Source organism: Manis javanica, chromosome 14 (genome assembly GCF_040802235.1).
Source record: "Manis javanica isolate MJ-LG chromosome 14, MJ_LKY, whole genome shotgun sequence".
Lineage (NCBI taxonomy): Eukaryota > Metazoa > Chordata > Mammalia > Pholidota > Manidae > Manis > Manis javanica.
Window position 1 is genome coordinate 20,465,333 of NC_133169.1, and position 24,598 is coordinate 20,489,930.

Sequence of the window (24,598 nt, forward strand, 5' to 3'; positions counted from 1 at the left end):
GAATCATAGAATATGCTGCCTTTTTAAACTGACTTATTGCACCTTGTACTATTCATTTAAGATTTATCCATGCTCTTTCATAGATAGCTAATTTTTTACATTAAAAAATTTTAGGTTTACAATTCAATAGCTTTTAGTATATCCACGTATATGTGCAATAATTACCATAGTTGATTCTAAAACACATTCATTACCTCAGAATAAAACCCTATACTCTTTAGCTATCACCCCTGTTCCCATCACACCATTCCTCCTTCACAGCCTTAAGCAACCACTATCTCTATATAGAGATTTCTGTTCTGGACATTTCATATTAATAAAATAATATAATATGTAGTAGCTTGTGACTGGCATGCTTCACTTAGCATAATGCATTCCAGGTTTATCCATGTTGTAGAACATTACAGTATTTCATTCTTCACTATAGCTGAATAATGTATGGACATATTACCTTTGTTTATATATTTGTCAGTTCATTGATTTGGGTTGTTTCCATCTCTTGACTATTACAAATAATGATGCTATAAACATTCATTTCCAACATTTTTGAACATATGCTTTCACTGATCAGTGGCATATACTTAGGAATGAAATTGCCGAGTCAGATGGTATCTCTATTTTTAATCATTTGATGGACTGCCAGACTGTTTTTCAAAGCCATTGCACCACTTTACATTATAACCAGCAATGTATGGACATTCTGATTTTTCTGCAACCTCACTGACATTTCATTATTTGACTTTTGACTCCAGCATCCCAGTGTATGTGAGATGGCTATGTCATTGTGGTTTTATTTTAATTTCCTTTATGAGAAATGATGTTGGGAATCTTTTCACATGGTCATTGGCCATTTGCATAACTTCCCTGGAAAATGTCTGTTCACATACTTCATCCATTTTTAAAATTGGGTTATTTGTCTCTTTATTATTGAGTTATTAATGTTCTCTATGCATCTGGATAAATTTGCTTCTCATATATAGAATAGAACATAAATCTATTCTAGGAATTATTTTCTCACTTTTGTGTTTGTGCTTTAAAGCACAAATGTTTTATTCATTTTCAGGGACTCCAAATTATCTTCTTTTTTCCATCATTCATTTTTTGCATGTCATATATAAGAACCCTAAACCATATCCAATGTCATAAGATGTAACCCTGTATTTTCTTCTGTAAAGTTTTTTGTTTTGGTTTTGATATGTGGTTTTGACCCATTTTGAGTTAATTTTGGTGAGGTTATGGCCCAAGTTCATTCTTTTGCATGTGATTATTCATTTTTTCTAGCACAATTTGTTGAAAAAATCATTTTTCCCTTTTGAATGGACTTGGAACACTTGTTGAAAGATCAGTTGACGGTAAATGTAAGAATTCATGGCTGGATACTCCCCTGTAGTCCATTATTCTTTATATCTGTCTTTGCACTAGTACCAGTGTCTTGATTAACATTGGGTTGTAGTAGGTTTTGTATTCAGTAGGTATATGTGATACGATATACTGTTCTTTTTCAAGATAGTTTTGGCTATTGGGTCCATTACAATTCCATATGAATTTTAGAATCAGTTTGTCAATTTCTACAGAGAGGTATCTAGGATTTTGGTAGGTATTGTGTTAATACTAAAGACAAGTATTGACACCTTACCTTAACAGTGGTAATTCTTCCAATCAATTAACATGGGATATTTTTCCATTTATTTTGATTTTCCTCAATTTCTTTCAACAGTGTTCTATAGTTTTCATAGTATAACTTTGAATAAAAGTCCTTTATAAGATATGCTTTACAAATAGAGTGTCTGGGTTCTTTTTTCATTCTCTTACCAGTGTCTTTCATGCAGCAGCACATTTTAATTTTAATAAAGTTCAATTCATCATTTTTTTCATAATTTATGATTTTGGTGTTAAATTTAAAATCTTATCACCAAATCCAAAGTCATAGATTTTCTTTTGTTTTCTTTTTTTTATGTTTTCTTTTATATATCCTATAGTTTTGAAGTTTGCATTTAAGTATATGATTCATCCTGAGTTAACTTTTTGAAAGGTTTAAGGTTTCTGTCTGTTCATTTTTTGCACATGGACATTCAATTATTTCATCACTATTTATTTAATAGGCATTTCTTTCTCAGTTGAATGGCTTTTTCATTCTTCTTGATCAGTTGACTACATTTCTGTAGGTATATTTCTAATTGAACTGTTGACTTCATATCTTAAAATTGCAACATTGCTAAGAACTCTTCAATATTTATATACTTCTACAGCAGAAAAAAAAACAGATTGATCATAGTCTTTATACTCTTGGAATAAAATTTTGATAACTGAAAGGAATGTCAGTAAATTTCTTGTTAATTATTTATAAATTTCAATAATGTAGAAGTAAATATGTTTTATGCATAATGGGATAAATGCAAGAATGCATCCTTATAGTTTTATCTAGTTGTTTGAAAATGTATTTCATTTATATCAATATTTATATCTATATGAAATAGAATAAAACATAAATGGATAATACTTGTATAGATCACTTACAATATTCTAAACACCAAATATTTTGCATTGTTAATGTAAGTTACCTCATTTATTTTCTTTTTATCTCTTTGAAAAGTGGTATATTGTAATTTTCATTTAACAGGAGAAATAAACAAGGCAAAGAAGTTAAGTAACTTTTCTAATTTCACCCATCTAATAAGTATTGATTTTCACTGTGGTTTCAAAACTTACTCTGTGGCTTTCTTTGTTTGTTCTTTCAAAGATTAGTATAAAAATATTATAAACTACATTTTAAATGTCTTTCTAACATGTTTGCTTTCACTATTTATTCAAAGTATGTACACTTTATTTAGATGTGTACTAATTTTAGTGAATTGAATATATTTCAAATAAGATACAAAATTAAGAAAATTGGCTAAATTAGTTTACTGTAATTCATTTATTTTAATTTTTTTCTTATGTGAATACTATTGTATCTTGTGATTTATGAAGTACATGAATATGACACGTGTCAGACTTGAATTTCCTTTTTTGTTCACCTGGTATATTCACTATGAGATTTCTCAATTTTTGCATAACTATTTTACATTGTGACTGCTACTTTATTAAAATTAGCTACTATAATTAGTATCTAAGTTGAAACTGTATAGTCCACATACTTTTACTAAAGGCAAAGTGACAAGTGAGCTTACCTCTCAAACCTGGTAAATGTTTCCTTTCTCATAGGACACATTTGTTATATTTTTTTCTCAAAATTCTTTCAATATTGGTATCACTTATCATTATCAATTTGTGCCTTTGACTAACCTTACTAATAGAATGTGATAATGATATATATTTTACCTAAACATATATTTTTAAAGGCTTGCATGTTTTTACTTGCCCTCCTGCACCTTTTCTGACTTTTCTGTGAAAAGCGTATCTCATGGAACCTCTGATTTCAGCCTGGGTCTTGTAATAACTTGTGTGAAACAGTAAACACAGTTAATTCACAGATGCATTAGCAAGAAATGTACGTGTGTTGTTGAAAGCTACTGAAATTTTCTGACTGTAATGTGACATCATTATAAAAATACCTGACTAATGCAAATGGAGTTTGTTATATACCTATTTATGACTAATAGATGAAGTTAGGGAAGTGATGTCAGCATATTTATTGATTAGCCAGATTTTTCCAGACAAACAGAAGAATAGGATATGAATTCATATATAGAGAGATTTATTTTAAGGATTTGCTCATGAAATTATAGAGGCTGGCAAACACAATATCTGCTGAAGACCCAAGGAAAAAGCAATATTGCAGTTCAAGTCCGAAGGCCATCTGCTCGAAGAATTCCTTCTTGTTCAGGGAAGATTAGTCTGATCTCTTAAGGACTTCAACTGATTTGGATGAGGTGCACACACATTATCAAGAGCAAGCTGCTTTACTCAAAGTCTGCTAATTTAATATCAATATCATTTAAAAATAATTCCTCAAAGGCCACAAAACAAAAAGAAGGGATGTTCTCTCAGCCATCACTTGCACCAGCTAGGCAAACATCACCATGAAAAGGCAGAAAAATTGATACAGACCAATATCTCAGCCCTTGAGAAGAAGACAGACATAACCAGTATTACTGAAAAAGAATTCAAAATAATAATCATACACATGCTGATGGAGCTGCAGAGAAATATACAAGAGTTAAGGGATGAATCTAGAGGGAGATTACAGAAGTGAAACAATCTCTGGAAGGATTTATAAGCAGAATGGCTAAGATGCAAGAGGCCATTGATGGAATAGAAACCAGAGAACAGGAACATATAGAAGCTGATGCAGAGAGAAACAAAAGGATCTACAGGAATGAAACAATATTAAGGGAACTGTGTGACCAATCCAAAAGGAACAATATCAGCATTATAGGGGTGCCAGAAGAAGAAGAGAGAGAAAAAGGGATAGCAAGTGTTTTGAAGAAATAATTGTTGAGAACTTCCACAAACTGGGGAAGGAAATAGTTGCTCAGACTACAGAAGCACACAGAACTCCCAACAGAAGGGATCCAAAGAGGACAACACCAAGACATAATAATTAAAATGGTAAAGATCAAGGACAAGGACAGAGTATTAAAGGCAGCCAGAGAGAGAAAAATGTTCACCTACAAAGGAAAACCCATCAGGCTATCATCAGACTTCTCAACAGAAACCTTACAGGCCAGAAGACAATGACATGATATATTTAATGCAATGAAACAGAAGGGCCTTAAACCAAGAATACTACATCCAGTACGATTATCATTTAAATATGAAGGAGGGATTAAACAATTCACAGACAAGCAAAAGTTGAGTGAATTTGCCTCCCACAAACCACCTCTACAGGGCATCTTACAGGGACTGCTCTAGATGGGAGCACTCCTAAAAAGAGCACAGAAAAAAACACCCAACATATGAAGAATGGAGGAGGAGGAATAAGAAGGGAGAGAAATACTCATCAGACTGTGTTTATAATAGCTCAATAAGCAAGTTAAGTTAGACAGTAAGGTAGTAGAGAAGCTAACTGTGAACCTTTGGTAATCACGAATCTAAAGCCTGCAATGGCAATAAGTACATCTCTTTCAATAATCACCCTAAATGTAAATGGACTGAATGCACCAATCAAAAGACACACAGTAATAGAATGGATAAAAAAGCAAGACCCATCTATATGCTGCATACAAGAGACTCACCTCAAATCCAAAGACATGCACAGATTCAAAATCAAGGGATGGAAGAAGATATTTCATGCAAACAACAGGGAGAAAAAGGTAGGTGTTGCAATACTAGTATCAGACAAAACAGATTTCAAAATAAAGAAAGTAACAAGAGATAAAGAAGGACACTACATAATGATAAAGGGCTTAATCTAACAAGAGGATATAACCATTATAAACATATATGCACCCAATACAGGAGCACCAACATATGTGAAACAAATTCCAGCAGAATTAAAGGATGAAATAGAATACAAAGCATTCATTTTGGGAGACTTTAACACACCACTCACTCCAAAGGACAGATCCACTAGACAGAAAATCAGTCAGGACACAGAGGCACTGAACAACACACTAGAACAGATGGACCTAATAGACATCTATAGAACTCTATATACAAAAGCAACAGGATACACATTCTTCTCAAGTGCACATGGAACATTCTCCAGAATAGACCACATACTAGGCCACAAAAAGAGCTTCAGTAAATTCCAAAAGATTGAAATCCTACCAACCAACTTTTCAGACCACAAAGGTATAAAACTAGAAATAAATTGTACAAAGAAAGCAAAAAGGCTCACAAACACATGGAGGCTTAACAACATGCTCAATAATCAGTGGATCAACGACCAAATTAAAATGCAGATCCAGCAATATATGGAAACAAATGACAACAACAACACAAAGCCCCAACTTCTGTGGTATGCCTCAAAAGCAGTCTTAAGAGGAGAGTATATAGCAATCCAGGCATATTTAAAGAAAGAAGAACAATCCCAAATAAATAGTCTAATGTCACAATTATCAAAATTGGAAAAAGAAGAACAAATGAGGCCTAAGGTCAGCAGATGGAGGGACATAATAAAGATCAGAGAAGAAATAAATAAAATTGAGAAGAATAAAAAATAGAAAAATCAATGAAACCAAGAACTGGCTCTTTGAGAAAATAAACAAAATAGATAAGCCTCTAGCCAGACTTATTAAGAGGAAAAGAGAGTCAACACACATCAACAGAATCAGAAACGAGAAAGGAAAAATCACGATGGACTCCACAGAAATACAAAGAAGTATTAGCGAACACTATTAAAACCTATATGCTAACAAGCTGGGAGACCTAGGAGAAATGGACAACTTCCTAGAAAAATACAATCTTCTAAGACTGACCCAGAGAGAAACAGAACATCTAAACAGACCAATTACCAGCAACAAAATTGAAGCGGTAATCGAAAAACTACCCAAGAATAAAACCTCCGGGCCAGATGAATTTACCTTGGAATTTTATCAGACATACAGAAAAGACATAATACCCATTCTCCTTAAAGTTTTCCAAAAAATAGAACAAGAGGAATACTCCCAAACTCACTCTATGAAGCCAACATCACCCTAATACCAAAACCAAGCAAATACCCCACCAAAAAAGAAAACTACAGACCAATATCCCAGATGAACATAGATGCAAAAATACTCAACAAAATATTAGCAAACTGAATTCAAAAATATATCAAAAGGATCATACACCATGACCAAGTGGGATTCATCCCAGGGATGTAAGGATGGTACAACATTCGAAAATCCATCAACATCATCCACCACATCAATAAAAAGGACAAAAACCACATGATCATCTCCATAGATGCTGAAAAACATTCGACAAAATTCAACATCCATTTATAATAAAAACTCTCAACAAAATGGGCACAGAGGGGAAGTACCTCAACATAATAAAGGCTATATATGATAAACCCACAACTAAAAACATACTGAACAGTGAGAGGCTGAACACTTTTCCTCTGAGATTGGGAACAAGACAGGGATGCCCACTCTCCCCACTGTTATTCAACCTAGTACTGGAGGTCCTAGCCATGGCAATTAGACAAAACAAAGAAATGCAAGGAATCCAGATTGGTAAAGGAGAAGTCAAACTGTTACTATTTGCAGATGACATGATATTATAAATAAAAAACCCTAAAGACTCCACTCCAAAACTAAGAGAACTAGTATCATGATTCAGCAAAGTTGCAAGATACAAAATTAACACACAGAAATCTGTGGTTTTCCTATACACTATCAATGAAATAATAGAAAGAGAAATCAGGAAAACAATTCCATTCACAATAGCATCAAAGAGAATGAAATACCTAGGAATAAACCTAACCAAGGAAGTGAAATACCTGTACCCTGAAAACTATAAGACACTCTTAAGAGAAATTAAAGAGGTCACTAACAAATGGAAACACATCCTGTGCTCCTGGCTAGGAAGAATTAATATCGTCAAAATGGCCATCCTGCCCAAAGCAATATACAGATTTGATACAATCCCTATCAAATTACCAACAGCATTCTTCAATGAACTGCAATAAATAGTTCAAAAATTCATATGGAACCACCAAAGACCCCGAATAGCCAAAGCAATCCTGAGAAGGAAGAAAAAAGTCGGGGGGGATCTCGCTCCCCAACTTCAAGCTCTACTACAAAGCCACAGTAATCAAGACAGTTTGGTACTGGTACAAGAACAGATCTACAGACCAGTGGAACAGAAGAGAGACTCCAGACATTAAACCAAACATATATGGTCAATTAATATATGATAAGGGAGCCATGGACATACAATGGGGAAATGACAGTCTTTTCAACAGATGGTGCTGGCAAAACTGGACAGCTGCATGTAAGAGAATGAAACTGGATCACTGTCTAACCCCATACACAAAAGTAAATTCGAAATGGACCTTAATGTAAGTCATGAAACCATAAAACTCTTAGAAAAATACATAGGCCAAAATCTCCTGGACATAAACATGAGTGAGTTCTTCATGAACATATCCCCCTGGGCAAGGGAAACAAAAGCAAAAATGAACAAGTGGGACTATATCAAGCTAAAAAGCTTCTGTACAGCAAAGGACACCATCAATAGAACAAAAAGGCATCCTACAGTATGGGAGAATATATTCATACATGACAGATCCGATAAAGGATTGACATCCAAAATATATAAAGAGCTCACACACCTCAATAAACAAAAAGCAAATAATCCAATTAAAAAATGGGCAGAGGAGCTGAATAGACAATTCTCTAAAGAAGAAATTCAGATGGCCAACAGATGCATGAAAAGATGCTCCACTTTGCTTGTCATCAGAGAAATGCAAATTAAAACCACAATGACAGTGAGATATCAACTCACACCAGTAAGCTTAGCCATCATCAAAAAGGCAAACAACAACAAATGTTGGTGAGGTTGTGGAGAAAGGGGAACCCTCCTACACTGCTGGTGGGATTGTAAAGTAGTTCAACCATTGTGGAAAGCAGTATGGAGGTTCCTCAAAATGCTCAAAATAGAAATACCATTAGACCCAGGAATTCCACTTCTAGAAATTTACCATAAGAATGTAGCACTCCAGTTTGAAAAAGGCAGATGCACCCCTATGTTTATCACTGCACTATTTACAATAGCCAAGATATGGAAGCAACGTAAATGTCCATGAGTAGATGAATGGATAAAGAAGATGTGGTACATATACACAATGGGGGAATATTACTCACCCATAAGAAAGAAACAGATCCTACCATTTGCAATGACATGGATAAAGCTAGAGGGTATTATGCTCAGCGAAATAAGCCAGGCGGAGAAAGACAAGTACCAAATGATTTCACTCATATGTGGAGTATAAGAACAAAGGAAAACTGTTGGAAAAAAATAACAGCAGAATCACAGAGCCCAAGAATTGACTAATTGTTACCAAACTGATAGGGACTGAGGCGGATGGGTGGGAAGAGAGGGACAAGGGTGGGGAAATAAAAAAGGGGACATTACAATTATCACGTAGTGTGCGATGGGCACGGGGAGGGCTGTGCAACACAGAGAAGACAAGTAGTGATTTTACAGCATCTTACTATGTTGATGGACAGTGACTGTGAAGGGGTATGTGGGGGGACTTGGTGAAGGGGAGAGCCTACTAAACATAATGTTCATGTAATTGTAGATTAATGATAACAAAATAAATAAATAAATACATACATACATACATACATACATATATATATATATACATAAATAAATAAATAAACTGGGGAAAATATAATAATTCCTCAGAAACATTCAGAATAATGTTTGACCAAATATCTTGGCAGTATGACCCAGCCAATATGACATATAAAATGATCACAATTGTTAATGCTAAATCACATTCTGATGAAAAGTTATTAATACAACTTTTAATATTTTATACTTGTCTTCAAATTGAGGACCAGTCCTGAAATCTATTAGAACAAAAGGAAGAAACAAAATTAATAACCCATTGGCCAAATGTAGGTAAGAGATGTATTTTCTTTGACCTTGCAGGTTTGATTCACAATGTTTTCAGGATCATTAATGGTAAACATAAAATCAAGTTTTTTAGGTAGTTATGTGGATGAATTCCTTTTCTTGAAAAATCGTATCTGTTGTTACATGGTAGCAGTTGACTCCCTGCTCTAGACTGTCACATTGTGTTTTATTTGTCACCTTCCCCATTGCTCCTTAACAATTGTGGACACTGAGGTCAGTGTCAGTTCGCCCTTATTTTCTTGCTTGTACAGATTCTTTTCTTATACTCAGCTGATTTAGGTTAGATGGTTATTCAATAGAGACATTTCAGAACCTTGCATTATTTGGAAAACAAAAATCTTAAAGATATTAGAATGAATTCATTTTAGAATAGAAAGCTGTAAGTTATTAGATTTTTTGGCATGTTTTCTGAGATCCAAGGTGGCCCCTTTAAATTCTTAAAATGTTCTCCGAAGCTTCTTGAAATATTCTGTTATTTATAATACTCTTGTCAAATATTATCAGTCTTTCAGCTCCTCAGCTGAAACTTTAATAGCAGCGAGTATCACCTGAAAGGATGAATTAAAAACAGAACATCAAGTTCCTCTTTAACGTCAAGGCTCATTTAATATAACTGATCTCTATGAAAGCAAACAATGAACAATTAAAAAGAGATCCTGTCCATATAATGTATATCAAGTATTTTAATTGTCTTCATTAGGGATGCATGAAAACGTCAAGATGGGTTTTGGTTGTGCAAAGTAATGATCCAAGATAAAAATATATCAACATGGGAGAAAACTAGCACATAAAACTATTTCTGATTTGTCACCTGAAATTAGAGGCACCTTTCCATGACATAATATTGTTAAACCTTTGATTCAGTTATTAAACGTGCAGATGATTAAACTACAGGCTGGTCAAAGAAATCCAATTAACAATGTAGATTATTCTGAGAAGTGAGCAACTACTTTACACATATTGCAAGCAACTTATACACTGTTTCACGCCAAGAGCAATCTTGATGGAAAAGGAAAATTGCGAGAGTAGGCATTGTAATAGAAAACATGCCCAGTAAGACTGTATGTTTCAAAATGATGATACCTTTAATACTGGATTTTTCGATCGCTACACTATGGACATTTTGGTCCACATAAGTTATTTGTTTGTTTATTCGTTTTTAGTGACAAGCTGCCCTATTCACTGCGGGATGTTTAATCACACCACTGACCTTAACCCATTAGGTGCCTGGAGCAATTCTTTAGTTGCAATAACCAAAAATGTGTTTAGATATTGTGAACATCCCCTATACGGCAACATCATCTCTAGCTGAGGAACATAGTTTATTATAGATTCTCAAATATTAGAACACATGCTCTATGAATATTCAAAAAAACAAGAAATACGAATGCACAAAATATATATATTTAATTAAGGAAATATGGATATAAAACAATCACTCATTTAAAATTTAAAGTCTTCCCATTTGCCCCTCCCTGTGCCCCTGGAACCACCATTCTAGTTTCTGCTTCTGTGAGATTATTTTAAATTCAACCTGTATGTAACATAATTCATTATTTGTCTTCATGTATCTGGCTTACTTCACTTAACATAATGTCCTCCAGTTCATCAATGTTATCACATATGGTAGTATTTCAATATTTATAATAAAACAAATATGCATTTCATTGTATATCACATTTTATTTTTTTATTAATCAATCATTGGACGTTTTGGTCATTTCCATATCTTGGCTGGTATGAATAGTGCTCCCAGGGACATGGGGGTGCAGATACTCCCTGAGATCCTCTTTTTAATTCCTTTGGATACATTTGTAAGTGGGCTTGCTGGATCATACGGTAATTTTAGTTGTACTTTTTTGAGATCCTCCATGCTGTTTTACATAAAGGCTGCACCAATTTACATTCCACCAACAATATACAAGGATTCCCTTTTCTTCATTTACTTCCCCAAACTTACCTCCTTCTGATATTCATCACCCTGACAGGTATGAGGTGATACCTCATTATCATTTTGATTTGCATTATCCTGATGATTACCAATATTCAGCACATTTTAATAAATGTGCTAGCCATTTGTATGTCTTCTTTTGAGAACTGTTTATTCAGGTTCTTTGCCATTTTTTAAATTGGATTATTTTATTTTTTTTGCTATTGCGTTGTATGAGCTCTTCACGTTTTGGATATTTACGGCTTATCAGATCTATCATTTGTAAATATTTTTTTCCATTCCATAGGTTGCCTTCTCATTCTGTTGATTCTTTTTTGCCGTGCAGAAGCTTTTCATGTAGAAAAGAAGTTTGATGTAGTATCACTTATCTATTTTGCTTTTGTTTCCTATGATTTTGGGGCTATATACAAAAAGTTATTGCCAATACCAATGTCAGGAAGCTGTTTCCCTATGTTGTCTTCTTGTAGTTTTATAGTTTCAGGTCTTATGTTTAGGTTTTTAACCCATTTTGAGTTGATTTTTGTGGGTTGAAATTCATTCTTTTGTGTGTGCATACAATTTTTCCAACACCATTTGTTGAAAAGACATGCTTTACTCACATATTCTTTGCACTCTTGTCAATTATGTTGACCATACTTGCATGCATTGATTTCTGATCTCTTTAGTACTTTCCATTTGTCTTGATGTCTGTCTTTATGCCAGTACCATACTATTTTCACAATATAGCTTTGTAATATACATATCATAATCAGGAACTGTGATGCCTTCAGATATGCTCTTGCTCAAGATTATTTTGACTATTCAGAGATTTTGTGGTTCCATATGAATTTTAGAATTATTTTCTTGGGGCATGTGTAGGTGAAGCCTGTGGGGTTCAGGGGCAGTGGTGTCCCACTGGTGAAAGTTGCTGTGGTACTGCAGCTCTCCTTTCCTACCATGGGAGAACTTACAGCTAAGGGGGTTCCTCTGGTCCTGAGCTGTGTCAGCTTGGGAAATGGAGCTAACCAGGTGAAATGCTTCCTACCCATTTATTTGCTCTTGTCTTTGGTTGTTGTGCTCCATTCAGTGCTGCAGCTATTTAAGTGTGCTTCCAAGTTTCCCCTGAATATTTTATTTTATAGGCAGTTTTTAAATCGCTGTTTTTGCTGGAGGATGAGGATTGGGGCTTCCTAGTCCACCATCCTGCTAACTTTACTCAGGAAATGCATAATGCTTAATTGTGTTACTTAGAAAACTTACTTGGGCAACGCTGAGTTTTCTGGGAAATACGGGAAAACTTTGAAAGAAAAATGTATACTTTTCAAGTATCTGAAACCAAATTTGCATTTTTATGGTAAATGAACAACAAAAGGACATAAATCATTCTTTATCTGTTAAACAACTGCCACAGGGTTTCTTCCACAAACTGCGGTATTCACACACAATGAGAAGGGTTGGCATTTTCTAAAAAATATACTTCCCTTTACCTTGTAGTAATATTCAACAAGTTATACTTTGCATCTGTCTCTTCCTATCTTTTCACTGGACAGCCAGAAACTTGGAACCAAGGACCAGTACTAAACAGTGTTTTTAATTGTCATTATCTGCCATCAAGTGGGCAACTGGTAGATGTCAATAATTATTTGTGAAATTAATTTTAAAATTTAACCTGAGGATAAATTAGAATGTACTTTGTCAACAGCACAAGGTATTTGGAAAGTGTCTGAAAACTTGGCTTCTCCCAGTCTTCTGACTTCTAGTTTCTAATCTTATTTACCACTGTGTTTCTCACTTTATTACCTTTCTTAGACTAGTTGCTTGCTGAACACAATTTGGTTTGAATAATTCTGTAAGGAGAAACCTTATCTGACTTTAAGCCAACTTGGTTATGTTCCTACAGAGATGAAGGCTCTGTCTTAATAAAGTTGTGTCTTCATTGTAGACCACCAATGGAGGCTGACCTTCCCTTCCTTGCTTCATATTTCTGAATGGGAAATATGGGACCAGCCTTCTATATGCCCTACCATATTTCCTCCTGGTTTCCTAGTACCTATGCCTCTCAGCATATAGCTTGAGTCTCAAGATGTAGCAGGTGGCAGCTTAACAAGCAGGCTTTCCACCATATATCATGTGGTTACTGACAAACCAGTCAGAGGATGAGGTATCCTTAGTGCCCCACCCTCCACCAAAGATCAGCCAGTTTCCCTTTTAAATGTACATCATTCATAGTACTCCACCAATATCTGAATCTGTGATAATTATTTAAAATCGTATTGGCAGGTATCAGTATTTTTGAAAAGTTTTGTTAGCTTCTAAAGTCAATAAACGTATGAACATCTATGGCTTATAAATTTTTAAAGACATAAATTCATACGTCCATGAAAAAGACTTGTACATGAAATTTTACAGCAGTTCATACACATTAGTAAAATAGAAATCAACAGGAGCATAACAAATCTTAGTATATTCATATAATAGACTACTACTTATTTATAAAAGGAACCAAATTACTGATTTATTCAACAATATCAGTGACTCTGAAAAACATCATTAAAAAGTCATACATAAAAAATATATTCTCTAAAATTCCCATTCAATAGAGTTAAAGAACAGTACATCTGTGGCAATGAAAGTTAAAATGCAGGTTATCTCTGTGCATGTATATGGTGGGGGAGGGAGTTTGTTTGGATCTAGATGTAAAACCATTTTAATCTAGGTGGTTTTACTATGCAAAAATGTATTGAACTGTGTATGAAAGATTTATACATTTTATTGCATGTAATTTTTATCAATAAAAAGTTCTAACAATGAAAAACAATTCAAACTAGAATTCAAATATAGAAGTTATTAGCTCATGTAATTGGAAAGTAAAAACAGTGATCTTATTTTTGGTAATGCTGGTATCAAAAACCAGGCATGACAGTTTTAGTGCTCTATTCCTCTCAATATTTCTGAGCTCTGGTTGCCCTACTTAGTACCATTGTCATAAGCCTTCTCTATAGGATGGCCGAATAACTACCATGGAATTAGATTTACATAATTTCTTATATATCCTAATTGAAGGGAAAACACAACCTGTCCTCAATATTTGAATAAAATAACTATGAAGTAAATCTCTAACTACCCAGGCTCATAATACAATTATATATTTAGAGTTGGAAATTCATAATGGCATGTAATTAGTCATGTACCATTTTGCTCTTTCCTATAAGACCCAATACAATCACTTCCCCACAAGAAAAACTTGCCTAGTGAAAGAGAAAGAAAGAAAGAAGAAAGAAAAATAAAGGAAGGAAGGAAGGAAGGAAGGAAGGAAGGAAGGAAGGAAGGAAGGAAGGAAGGAAGGAAGGAAGGAAGGAAAGAAGGAAGGAAGGAAGAAAAGAAAAGTTGTGAGAAAGTGATACTGAATAGGGATTGATTTTAATGTCACTTAGAATGGAAATGAGCATTTTGAGATATAATTCAACATTTTTTTTAATTGATTTATTTTGGTATCATTAATGTACAATTTAAATGAGCAACATTATGGTTATTAGACTCCCCCCATTATCAACTCCCCATCACATATCCCATTACACTCACTGTCCATCTGCATAGTAAGATGCTATAGAATCACTACTTGTCTTCTCTGTGTTATACTGTCTTTCCCATGCCCCCCCTATATTATGTGTGCTAATTGTAATGACCCTTTTCCCCCTTATCCCTCCCTTTTCACCCATCCTTCTCAGTTCCTGTCCCTTTACTAACTGTTAGTCCATTCTTGGGTTCTGTGAATCTGCTGCTGTTTTGTTCCTTCAGTTTTTTCTTTGTTCTTATACTCCACAGATGAATGAAATCATCTGATACTTGTCTTTCTCTGCCTGGCTTATTTCACTGAGCATAATACCTTTTAGCTCCATCCATGTTGTTGCAAATGGTAGAATTTGCTTTCTACTTATGGCTGAGTAATATTCCATTGTGTACATGTACCACATCTTCTTTATCCATTCATCTACTGATGGATACTTATGTTGCTTCCATTTTGTGGCTATTGTAAATAGTGCTGCGATAAACATAGGGATGGATATGTCTTTTTGAAACTGGGCTCCTGAATTCTTAGAGTAAATTCCTAGGAGTGAAATTACTGGGTCAAATGTTATTTCTATTTTGAGTTTTTTGAGGAACCTCCATACTGCTTTCCACAATGGTTGAACTAGTTTACATTCCCACCAGCAGTGTAGGAGGGTTCCCCTATCTCCACATCCTCGCCAACATTTGTTGTTCTTTGTCTTTTGGATGTTGGTCATCCTAACTGGTATGAGATGATATCTACTGTCATTTTAATTTGCATTTCTCTGATGATTAGTGATGTGGAGCATCTTTTCATGTGCCTGTTGACCATCTGAATTTCTTCTTTAGAGAAGTGTCTGTTCAGCTTCTCTGCCCATTTTTAATTGGATTATTTGCTTTTTGTTTGTTGTGGTGTGTGAGCTCTTTATATATTTTGGATGTCAACCCCTTATCAGATATGTCATATATGAATATATTCTCTCATACTGTAGGATGTGTTTTTGTTCTACTGATAGTGGGATGTGACCCAACATTTTAATTAAGTATAGAGATTTATGAAAGCATAATCATTGAGGATAGAAATTAGGAGGATTATGCAACAGTATTACCCAGTGTCTAAGATGAATATACTTCTTTTATATACATGCTCAGTTCAGTCATTTATTTAGAGATGTCACTGAAAACTGAGATGAGACCCAAAATAACCTCGTAAAAATATGTAACTTCCATATAAAAGAGTTGGAAAACTTGGTTTAAGTTTAAACCAGGAGATAAAACAGTTTGTGTTGAGACTAGGGAATAAGGGTGCTTGTTTACTATTTATATTGTGTAGGAGAATTCCAGAGTAATAGAGAAGGACAGGATAATTCTAGGATAAATCAGGAAAGAGGAAACAGCAATTTGAAAATAAATATTCAGAGCAAGTCTATAATAAAGGAGTCTATATAATGGGTAATTAACAACAATGAGAAGGATCAGTCACTAATGAAAATTGACGGTCTGAAAATGTCAAGTAGAAATAGTGTGGTTTCATTGAAATTGCAGGCTACATATGCAAGCTGTGTAGGGTGTAGAAAGGTCAAGGATGTTTAATAGTATCATCTGCCTGTTTAATAGTATCATCAGAGCATTTTTGCATATAAACAAATTAGGGGAAGCCTTAACTTTAAAAAATAAACAACAACTTAAAGTCACTGTCAAAAGGTTCTCCAGAGAAAACAGAACCTGTAGAATCTGTGTGTGTGTGTGTGTGTGTGTGTGTGTGTATGAGTGTATTTTGAGAGAGACAGATTTTAAGCAATTTGCTCATGCAGCTGGGCTGGCAAATCCAAAATCTGCAAGACAGGCCAGAAGACTGGAAAATCAGGAAGGAGTTAAAGTTAAAATCTCAAGTGTAATAGCTGTCTGGCTGGCCCTAGATAGACTTCATTCTTTCCACCTAAGTTTTCAACTGATTGTATTAAGCCCACCCACATTATGGAGGCAAATGTGCTTTACTTAAGGTCTATGGATTTAAATGTTAATAACATTTAGAAAAATACCTTTACACCAATACCTGCACTGTAGTTTGACGAAAAATTGCACCGTGGCCTAGTCAAGTTGGCACATACAATCACTATTCACCATTATACTACTAAAAACAGTCATTAAAAATATCAATAATTTGATAGTGAAATAGAAAATTATGTAGCTCATACTATAATCATTAAGTACAAAAATAATACAAGTAAAATACAAAGCATGATGCCTGCAAACGGTTCTTACTTTAAAAGTTTTAGTGCGGTATTTTTTCTCTTGTTATAAAACTTTTGAGTTTTCTAAATTTTCCAAAATGAGCATGCATTGTTACTTAGAGAAAAATGAATATCAAATCTAGAATAAATTCAAACATAAATAAACCATGGGAAAAAGAGATTCATACCTTCTATTTAAAGCACTTAGAGCAGCAATGTCTAGCTCACTTTCTTCTCTGTGCCTTTCTTGTTCATTGTCAGGGACTAAACTGTGTTCCTCCAAAATTCATGTTGAAACCCTAAAATCCTAGTACCTCAGAATGGGACTGTATTTGGAAATAGAGCCTTTGAAGAGTTTATTAAGTTGAAATGAGGTCATTAGACAGATCCTAATCAAATGTGGCTGGTATCTTTGTAAGAAGACCAGAACATGTGAAAGCATAGGGAAGGAACAGCCATCCACAAGCCAAGGAGAGAGGCCTTAGAAAACATTAACTTTACCAACTCCTTGATCTCAGATGTCCTCCAGAACTGTGACAAGAATATTTCTGTTGTTTAATCTGAGTGGTCTGTCGTGCTTTGTTGTGGTAGCCCTAGCAAACTAATACACTTATATGTGGCATAAATCCTGCAGAAAACCCTGCTACACAGCTCTCTGTTACACAGCAGGGGAACTCAGGCAGCCTCTTTGTTTTTTTATATTCAATAATTTTTTAACTTAAGAAAGTTGTCTCTGGAGGGTTAAGAAGGAGTCTATTAAAATACTATGCACAAAAGCAATCAAAGATCCCCACATATCCCACATAGGTTGCTTTCCCTGGTATTTATTTACTCTGGTGATACTCTGAATAATTCTCTTTGCAAATGGACTATGGTAACTATAGGATTTATAGTTTCTATACAGCATTTTGTACATTGAATGATTGGCCAGGTGTTCTGCAATATTTTGTCTCCGTGGCCATATTTACCCACAATGTTAGCTATTCCTCATTGTTCAACTAAGTTGATATATGATTTCTTTGAGTAGCAGTTTGTAAAATACTGTGTTCTAGCTTCAGTAAAGTTTTTGAAAGAAAAAAGTTACACTTGATGTATGAATTAATTTTGAAAATCATAAAAGTGATACCTGAGAAGTCATGTCATGAGTCACCCCTTGACCCTAACTTAAAATCATGCAGAAACATCTAGATCAATATTTGAATAAAATTTGTTCTATATACTACCATGATTATACAAAATTGTTTATATTGACATTGTCCACTGCAGTGTTTGACACATTTATTTTATTTAACATGGTTTACTGTAATTTGAGAAAAATTATGCTAGGTCAGAAGTAAAAGTAAATTTGAGAGTACTAATGTGATTTAAAAAGGATAGCTCTAAAACTGGCCACTGTAGTTCTTGTCTGGTTTACATGTGTTCCCCTCAAGCTAAAGAACACATATACCTGAAGTTCTTCAGGAGGTCTCCTTACCTTCATGCCACAGTTGACTAAATCTCATTTTCTTTCTTACTCTTTTTTTGGGGGGGTTGGGGAGTTTACATATTTGATGAAGTGAAATAACAATAAAAATTGTAAGGTGAAAACCAAGGCCAATTACCATTATAAACATATAAATATAAATATATATAAGTATATATAACTTTCCAATCTCTACCGAATTTTATAATACAACTTCTAACATAGGTGACACATCTGGGATAATTAAATAGAGATATCACCATTGCAAAAAACATAAAGACATGTTTCATTTACTTATGGGAAATTGAGCTTTAGAAGTAGGTTGAAGTCATGAAATAGCCACTAATGTAACCAAGAGACAAGTGATTTGGAACCCACAGGATTGGAAATCAGTACCCGGAATTTTATACAGCGTCTTTCTGTCTGCCTTTTCTTACATAAACATACATTTTATTACTTTGCAATGAAATTCCTTTGTTTAAATGTTTTTCTGATTCTCAGACATTTTATTTATGACCAAAAAATATAAAGGTAATATATAAGCTTCTAGTGATATTTTTAACTAGTGAGCTATTCCTTATCTAGTTTTGGGCTGTTATATAATAATTTATAAGGATATATTTGGTCTTCATCCACAGTTTCTGAACATGCTTCAGAGCCATAAAGGTGAAATGGGTTTCTTGTTACATTAGTGATAAGGCTTTTGGACACCACCCCAAGGTCAGGGGCTTATATCCAAGGGGACCAATCATGTGCTTAAAGGATGGGAACTTTCATCTCCCAGTGCCTGGGTGGGGAGAGGGGATAGAGGGTGAATCAGCCAGTGGCAAATTGTCAATCATGACTATGCAGTGAAGCCTTCAAAAAACTGATGAGAAGGGCATTTTACCCCTCATTTTGCATCCTGCTACTTTGTTGGAGAGACCTTCCACACTCGGACAACCAGAATGCTTCTATGTGACAGGACCCAAGCTCCACGAGGATAAAGGTTCCTTTATTTAGGGTCTTGCTCTATGTATCTCTTCATTTGGCTGTTTACTTGTATCCTTTACAGTCAGAAAGGTAAAAAGATAGACATGAGTGACCAGGGAAGATGAAGATAAGGTTCAAGGTAAAAACACCCAGTTGACGACGACAAAGGCTTTGCAGGGAGAAAACTTCCTTGCCTATTGGGGCCAGGACAAACCAGTCCCAACCAGGTCACAGTGCAGTCACAGTGGAACTAAACTAAGAATGACCCAAACCACCCCTCATCATAATCTCATTAAATCTTGTTAAAATAAAATAGCAGCTTTACTCCTCCTCCTCCAACCCTTGTGGGCTTTTCTGTGTGCATTTTGGGATAAGACATATGCACCAGCAGGAATGGTTATAGAACTAGAACTGTCAATCAAATGACCTCAATCTGTCAATCAAAGGGTGCCTCCTGGGCTAGGACATGATAAATAAACCCACCCCTTAAAGTTCAGTGCCTTTGTCTACCTTAACTCCCTTGGGGTGCATTCAAATAAAACTTTTGCTCTGCTTTGCTCTTTGGCTATTGTGGCTCTGCCTTTCAATTCTTTGTTTTGGTGCAAGAACCAAGGAGAACAAACTCAACCTGCAACAATTAGAATCTCCACTTGTAGCTGATAGATCAGATGCACAGGTAACAGCCTGGGACTTAGGACTGACATCTGGATTTGGGGTGAAGGGCAGTCTTGTAGACTGATCCCTAAACCTGGGGAATGTGGTGCTGTCTCTAGGTTGATAGTGTCAGAATTGAGTTGAATTCTCAGACACCCTACCAGTGTTTGAGAATTGCTTAGTGCTATGAGTGGGAAAAACCCGTCCCGGCTACATACTCAGTAGAGTGGTGTCTGGCGACCAGAACAGAGTTGGTGTTGGTGTGATGACTGCCCTTGTACTGTTCACCATGTAAGAACTTATTCACTATGTAAGAATTTGTTCACCATGTAAGAACTTGTTCGTTATGCTTCAGAAGATTGGAAACCGACGAAAATTAGGTTTGGGGTGGATTAATGATTGTGCATTGAGCATTGACTCCCCTATACAGAATTTTATTGTTGTTAACAACCACTTGATCAATAAATATGAGAGATGCCCTCTAAAAAAAAATAATAATAATAATAATTTCTAGGGATTCTGATTACCAAAGGCATTTATTTCCTTTCATTTTTTGTTAGACATAATGTAGGTTTAGCTCCATAGCAGCATGGAATTACTAGACAGTTTACTCTCGGGAGATCTTTGGACTAAGTCTTTTTGTGCATCATGCTTTACACTATGTTTCCTAACCACTATATTTACATAGATTATATACTTGTATTGATTATATACTATTTAGTGATAATTGAGAATGCTATTAATCTAAAGTTAAATCTATAGTGTTTATCATTAAATAGATGTGAGTCTCTAATTTTATAGAAGTAACATTTTCAATACATACTTCCACTTATTGGGTCACCACATAATTTGTATCACGAAAGTATTTTTGATATTTCCTTTTACTCTCCATTTGAATTCATCACTGACTTCTGGCATTTCCACTTTATAAATATCTCTCCAAACCAGTCACTAATATTAATTTATTGTAAATTACTACAATCTTTCACATGACTTACAAATTAGAAACCTCTAACTGATGTGCAAGCATCTATAGACTAATAAATCTGATTACTCTAACTTGATAACCTCCCAGCTTTAAAATGTTTAAATGATCATCTTTAATGTTTGCAATATAGATTGTTTCCTTAAACATTATTTTCAAAGCTCTATGACCAGATTATCTCTTCTATGTCACCTCACACCTTGTTCTTGTAGATCTGTACCTTTTAGTGACACTGGGTTTTTTCATTCTTTCACTCATCAAGCACCTTCCTGTACAACACACTTGTGTACTCTATTTCCTTTCCCTAGATGGCCCTTGATTTATGAGCATTTTCAGTTTTCTGTCACTGATATCTCAGTAGATCATATATAAATAAATGAGCTTATTTCCTACATTTCCTTTCTATGTAAGCCTGAAGATTAACATAGTTGTGTTCTTTGGTGACTGTAATATTAAACTGAAATAACAGTCTCAATTAAGTGGTAAATTTACTAGAGACAAGTAGCTTCTTCTTAAGATACCCTCCTGAAACTCCTTGCTTCAAAGATCTCTGCAGTAAATCCATGAAAAAGGCACTCAGATGATTTTAACTTCCTACCTGGATTCAGAGGGCCAGCTAACATTTGCTGTCTTTCCAGCTCAAAAGAATTCCTAGTAATTCTTAGTTATAAATCCCCCACCTAAAGTTTCTAAGTTTGAGATACTCTAGGAATTATTATTCTCATTTTAGTAAAGTCAGTTAGAATAAACCTTGAATGTAGTGATGTACAGGGCATAACATCCTCATAGAGGAGACTTTTCTAAAAGTAACTATGTATCCAACATAATTTCAAATTATTTTATATATATGTAATGTTTAGTTCAGATATAATGGCAGATAATTCATATATATATATATATTAAATGATTTGCATTTCAAATATTATACAAAATTAATATATATTTAATATAATGAAGTAATATAATTAAATATATTCTGTTTTTAATTTACATATGCATATATGCATATATACATATTTTTAACATTTTGCTGTTTTCAGTTTATTAATTCTAGGATGTAATCTTAGAATAACTATCTGGGTAACTTTTCCAATCCTTTTGACGTTGTGCTTCAACATCAGACAACAGGCAACACAGAAGTGTAATCTTAGAATAGTTTATATCAGTAGCACAAATATAAATTCTGTAATCCAAAGCTACTGTTTTATGGTTATACTATTACTACAATTATTTTTTCCCAGGAATTCAAAGTTATAGTGAATTTCTTGGCCTCCAGGATAAATATTATGATTTCTGTATGCTGGCAGCTGCTAGCAGACACCAATTCTGAACTCATTTTTAAAATTTTGTTTTTCTTTGTATGAGGTCTCTGTTATATTTTCAAATACAGAAAAAAAACAAACATACTGACATTGCTACTCTTTATTAGTTTGGACAAAAATGTGCACATAGTTTTGATTATTGTGTGAAATGAAACAAATGTTGATGTGACATAATGTGCAACACATTTCAAAATTAAAAATTACATTCAATATGCACTTGGAAAATCAAAATTATTTTTAATGTTCTTGTAAATTTTATTTTCAATCAGTTTTCTTCTTTCTGTTTTTAATTTTAAAATATCTTTTCATTTAATAATTCGTGTGAATATTTAAATTAATGGTGTCTATTCTTAAGTAGTTTCATATTGCTTTTTTCTATCTTCATTGTATTCACTGTTCCATTCTCCTAGTAAACTATTTCACACCATCTCTCTGTCCCTTAAATTTAAAACATCTCTTCCATCACCACTTCCAGGCTGTTTCTACTTATTTGAGAAAACGAAGCAAATAAAAGACATCATCCACCTGTTTGTGACATCACGTTTACCATCTAAATGCACCCATGCTTATAATCTTTGTTCTTTGACTTAGAATTTTAGTTAAGATCAACCACTCCATTCATGATGTAGATCTGATTTCTTCTTTGTTTGTGCAGGGACATAATTCCAACATTTTTTTTCATTCATGTATGTGTCTTTTCAGCAACTCTCAGAATAAGTGTATTCTGCATTTATTTCAATTTCTCTTCTTCATTTCTATTCAATCCAGTGAAACCAAGCTTTCATGAGAACAGAATTTTTCAGGTTTAATCCTTACTTCCAAGTTGCCATTTCCAATGGCTAATACCCAGATTTAGCCTTACCTGACCTAGCTGCAATACTACTCCTTTAGGGAACATTTTCTTCTCCCTACACTCCACTGTTTCTTAATTCTTCTTATGCTTAAATGGATATTCTAAATATCCACAATTCCTTTGCTGAAGTCTCTTAGTCTCTTCAAATGTAAGACTTTGAATGACCTAGGACTGCTTCTCTGATAAAACTTCCTCTAATAGTGATTTCACAATATCTTACAGGCTTACAAGTTATCTTTATGGTTATTCATTTATTAAAATTTAAACTCCAATATATAAATGCCCTCTTAACATCTTTACTTGCATTTATCTCAAATCTAAAAAGTCCAAACCAAAATCATGTTCTCCAAATCCAAAACAGCTCCTCCTACAGTATTCCCTGCTCAGCAAATGTTAGAAAAAGCCATAATCTAAGAGTCCTTTACCATTTTTTTCTGGAAAAAAAAAATCACTTACATTCATATCTCACCATAAGAAACCACCATCAGTTCCACCCTCAAGGTAGGGACAGAAAATGTTACTTTTTCCTGTATAATATGGTCCTAGTCATAATTATCTGTCACCTTGGATTGTTGCAGTAGCCTCCTGACTGATGTCTTACCTTTGCTCTCTGTAGCTTACTCTCAAAAAAACAGCCAATGTGAACTTTCTATGTCATTGCTTTTCATAAACCCTGCAGTAGCTACACAGGTCACTTAGAGAAAAACAATTTCTGACAAGAAAAAAAAGGCCCCTAGATTATAAACCCAAATCACCACCAAACACCACTATTTTAGTATTATCTCCTACTATTCTCCTCCCAGAATCCATTGCGCTGGCCTTCTTGAATCTGTCAGATATGCTTCTGACTCAGTTTGTTCGCACTTTATCTAAAATACCCTACATTAGATAGCCACATGGATTGTTTTCTACATTCCTCTAGGTCTATGTCCAAGCATCACTTTACTATAGAGGTCTTCAAGACTGCACTATGTAAAATAATTCCACCCCTACACCATTCTTTCTTTTCTTTTGCTGTATATTTTCCTATAACATTTATCACTGTATGACATTCCAGTAATCTAGTTATTTACTTATCTTAACAAAATAAAAGCTCTCTGAAGTCATCATTGTTTACAC